Genomic DNA, 4,793 nt, shown 5'->3' on the forward strand with positions numbered 1-4,793 from the left:
GCATTGCACAGTACAGACTGTAACAGAGACCGGGCTGGAAAAACATATAAAATAAAGTTTTAAGTTTATCCAACACACAAGCAGACACCTACCACACACAACATACACACCATGCGTATAAACATTCACACACACCCCCACACACTCCCACGGGGCTATTAACTCTCCTCAAAGTTAACAAAAAAAATTAATAATAATAATAATAATAACAATAACTGAATAAAGAAAAATAGGTTAGTACAAAAATTATTTAAAAAAAATACACATACACACATACATAGATAAACACATTCAACGAGCAAAACTAAATTCAAAAATAATTACAAACATTTTGAAAATGTTGCACAAGAGCATTTTTAAACAAATTGAAGGACATTATAGAGCGGACAGAGGTAGGAAGATCATTCCAATCTGAGGGAGCTTTGTAACTAAATGAGAGTCTACCAATTGCTTTATTGGTCCTAGGAGTAACAAAGTATATTTGAGACACATGTCTCAAATTATATAAAGATCTAAATGGAATTAAATATTGTTTTAAATAATCTGGGCACTTGAAATGAATACATTTGAATATAAAAAGTAACCAGTGGAATTGCCTTCTAGATGGTGGAGTAAGCCAGGATAAATATTGATACATCTGACAATGGTGGGTTCTAAAGGGACAGCGCAGGATAAACCTGCACAGACTGTTATATACCACATTAAGTGGCTGTAAAATATTAAGCGTGGTGTTTTGATAAATTATATCACCAAAATCTAAAATAGGAAGTAATAATTGAGTAACAACACGTTCTCGAACAGAAAAACTGAAGCAATTAATTGAACGGTAAAGTAATTTCAAACGATATAAGATTTTGTTTGTAATAGAATTAACATGAGAATTAAAAGAGAGAGTGGAATCAAGCATGAGACCTAAATATTTTAATTGCTCTAATGGTATAATTGGAGTTGTATCTAAATATGTGAGATCAAGTTCACGGACAGTGGTGCAAATGTTATTCCACCGAAATAACATTGAATGAGATTTTTTTTGGTTGAGTAAAAGTTTATCATTTAAAAGCCACAGCTGCACTGCATCAAAGTCATGTTGAAGGATTGTTGAATTTCAGTAATGTCAGATTTTGAGCAGTAAATTACAGTATCGTCTGCGTAAAGTTGAATATTACAATCTGTGCAAGTAAGAGGGAGATCATTGATAAAAATTGTGAACAAAAGAGGGCCAAGCGAGGAACCTTGTGGCACACCTCTATCTACAACCTGAAAATCTGAGTAACTACCTTTAAAGAAAACACACTGTTGGCGATGATACAAGTAAGAGTTGAACCAAAGCATGGAATGTCTGTCAAGACCAATTAAATGAAGTTTATCTAAAAGGAGATAGTGATCAACCATGTCAAATGCCTTTGTGAGGTCTAAAAATAAAGCACTAGTAAATAAATTATTATCAAAAGCAATAAAGATATCATTGGTGAATTTCAATAAAGCAGAAGTTGTTGAGAAGTTTTTCCTGAATCCAGATTGAAATGGAGATAGTAGGTTATTAATGGATAAGCAATCAGATAGCTGATTAAAAATAATCTTTTCATAAACCTTCACAATACAATTAATAATTGAAATTGGTCTATAATTTAGAATATTGCTCAGATCACCCCCTTTATGAAGAGGGATGACCTTTGCACATTTCCACATAGAAGGTACTTCACATGTAGAGAAAGATAGATTAAAAAGGTCAGCTAAGGGAAAGGAAAGAATATGAGAGGCAATCTTAATAAAATTGACATTGATACCATCAGGGCCTGAATTACCATTAGAAGTGAGCTCACTAATAACCTGCTGAATTTCAGTTGGACTGATTGATCTAAAACTAAACAAACAGCACGTAGTCTGTGTGTCTAAGGTTGGTATAGATTGAGGTAAGGTTTGCAGTTGAGGTGTTTTAGAAAAATGCTGACTGAAAGCATTTGCAATAACCGTTGGATCGTTAGTAGGCTTATTACCAATACACATATTAATACGACCAGGTCAGAAGTGTTTGCTTTCTACTATTAGGCACCCTGCAATTAAGAGTTTTCTCATTTTGTTTTTCTGCTGTTGCATGAAGTTTTAAAGTGCTTCTTCCAACCTATTTAATGTCTACAGAAACATGATGAGTAATCTAACAAGTTCCCCTCAGAATTTGCAAAGAAGAGTACTAAAATGACAAGAACAGCACAACTGAAACACTTAAACTGTAAAACAGAATGACATTTATCGACAGAAAAATGAGTAATCGAGATAAACCAACTAACACTGCAGAAATGGAAGCTAATAAAGTGTCAGAGTCTGAGAGGTCAAACAAAAAGCCCACGTTAACTGGAAAATTAAAAGCTTAGTTGACCTACAGAATCAAACAGAAATGCAACTTTAAGTTAGACTCAGACAAGGGAGGAAGGCCACCAAGACAACTATGACAAAAAGCATCAAACTGTACAAACAATAACTGTTGCCTGCTGTTCACCAGTAAAAACTTTATGGTAGAATGTCACATTATGACACTCCATGGTGGTGGAGTGTCATAATGTGAAGCATGGTGGTGGCAGCATCATAATGTGAAGCATGGTGGTGGCATCATGATGTGAAGCATGGTGGTGGAGTGTCATAATGTGAAGCATGGTGGTGGCAGCATCATAATGTGAAGCATGGTGGTGAAGTGTCATAGTGTGAAGCATGGTGGTAGCAGCATCATAATGTGAAGCATAGTGGTGGAGTGTCATAATGTGAAGCATGGTGGTGGAGTGTCATAATGTGAAGCATGGTGGTGGCAGCATCATAATGTGAAGCATGGTGGTGAAGTGTCATAGTGTGAAGCATGGTGGTAGCAGCATCATAATGTGAAGCATGGTGGTGAAGTGTCATAGTGTGAAGCATGGTGGTAGCAGCATCATAATGTGAAGCATAGTGGTGGAGTGTCATAATGTGAAGCATGGTGGTGGAGTGTCGTAATGTGAAGCATGGTGGTAGCAGCATCATAATGTGAAGCATGGTGGTGAAGTGTCATAGTGTGAAGCATGGTGGTAGCAGCATCATAATGTGAAGCATAGTGGTGGAGTGTCATAATGTGAAGCATGGTGGTGGAGTGTCGTAATGTGAAGCACGGTGGTGGCAGCATCATTATGTGGGCAGGATTCTTGGCAGCAGGCCCTGGAAGCTTGTAAAGGTTGAGGAAAAAAATAAATGCAGTAAAGTATGGAGAAATCTTGGACAACCATGGAAAAAAAAATCTTCTTCCAAGTCACGGTTCTGCAAAGACAGTGACCCAAAGAATGGAGCCAAAACTAAACAGAAATTTAAAAATGATCGTTCTGGAAGCCGAATCGGAGCCCACAACTCAATCCAACTGAGAATTTGTGACAGAATTTTAAAAGTGTTGTTCACTCATGATCCCTGTGCAACCTGAGTTTCACAAAGAGCTACTTTTTAAGGGCACTGTTCTCTCTTTACTTGTACAGTACTCTTTTTTGTGTCACACCTTTTTGTCTTCAGATTTCTTTTTTCTTTTTAAGTAGAACACCCATACATTCTTGTCAAATTATGCCGTGTTGTGTGAGGAATTATAAGCAAATGTATACTGTGAGCTGTCACCACCATTTATGTTCGTCTGACAGAGATCATAAAGTACAGCAGTGGGCTGTAACAGAACAATGGACAGACACTGCAGTTGTGCCACATGTCACATTTAATTGACGTTGCTTTGAAACGACGGCTCCGAGGCGAGGACGTCTCATTTTGTTAAATCCCCTGGCTCCTCGCTCCTCATTTGTCTTCCACCACTCACATCTCTGCAGGGAGGGACGAAGACGATGAGGAAGTACAAACTGAGAATGAAAAGAGGGGAAACTGGAAGCTGAAGCTGCAAAATGAGAAATCCTTCAATCCATAGAGACACTTCACAAGGATGTGCTGCTCTGCTGTATCACCATGAACTTTATACATCTGTGTTTCCTCGCTCTAAGCTCCTCTACAAGCCTCCTCAGCCCCTCAAGGTGCAATTAAAGCTGCAGAAGGTGAATATCTGGAAATGCAAAAAGCAAACAAACAAGTGAATTAAAAGTTGACATACATTTTGAGGTTCCACCCCGTCTGCACAAATGAAACTGCTCCATCTGACCCAATACAGATGTAAATGTTGCTATTATACTATTGCAACGAATCGAGTAAAAGCCATACAATTGCGTAGATTTTCTAAAGCCTCACAACAGAAACAAGCAATCTAGTTTCCTCCAGAAAAACCTGTGAAATAGTTAAAAGCCTCAAATTGTACATGCAATAACTGTTGCCTGTTATTCACAGTAAAATGTTGAAGTGTGGCAAAACAAAGCCACTTTTGGAAAAAAAAAAACTCATATTAAATTAAAATTAGAATTCATTGGAAGCCATTTGTCAGAGTTTGAGGATAAGTGGAAGAAATTTCTTTTGTCTGATGAGACAAAAATTGAGCTTTCTGACCATCACACAAGATATGAAGCATGGTGGCGGCAGCATCATGATGTGAAGCATGGTGGTGGCGGCATCATGATGTGAAGCATGGTGGTGGCGGCATCATGATGTGAAGCATGGTGGAGGCGGCATCATGACGTGAAGCATGGTGGTGGCGGCATCATGACGTGAAGCATGGTGGTGGCGGCATCATGACGTGAAGCATGGTGGTGGCGGCATCTTGACGTGAAGCATGGTGGTGGCGGCATCATGACGTGAAGCATGGTGGTGGCGGCATCTTGACGTGAAGCATGGTGGTGGCGGCATCTTGACGTGAA

The sequence above is a fragment of the Acanthochromis polyacanthus genome, chromosome 17 (genome assembly GCF_021347895.1).
Source record: "Acanthochromis polyacanthus isolate Apoly-LR-REF ecotype Palm Island chromosome 17, KAUST_Apoly_ChrSc, whole genome shotgun sequence".
NCBI lineage: Eukaryota > Metazoa > Chordata > Actinopteri > Pomacentridae > Acanthochromis > Acanthochromis polyacanthus.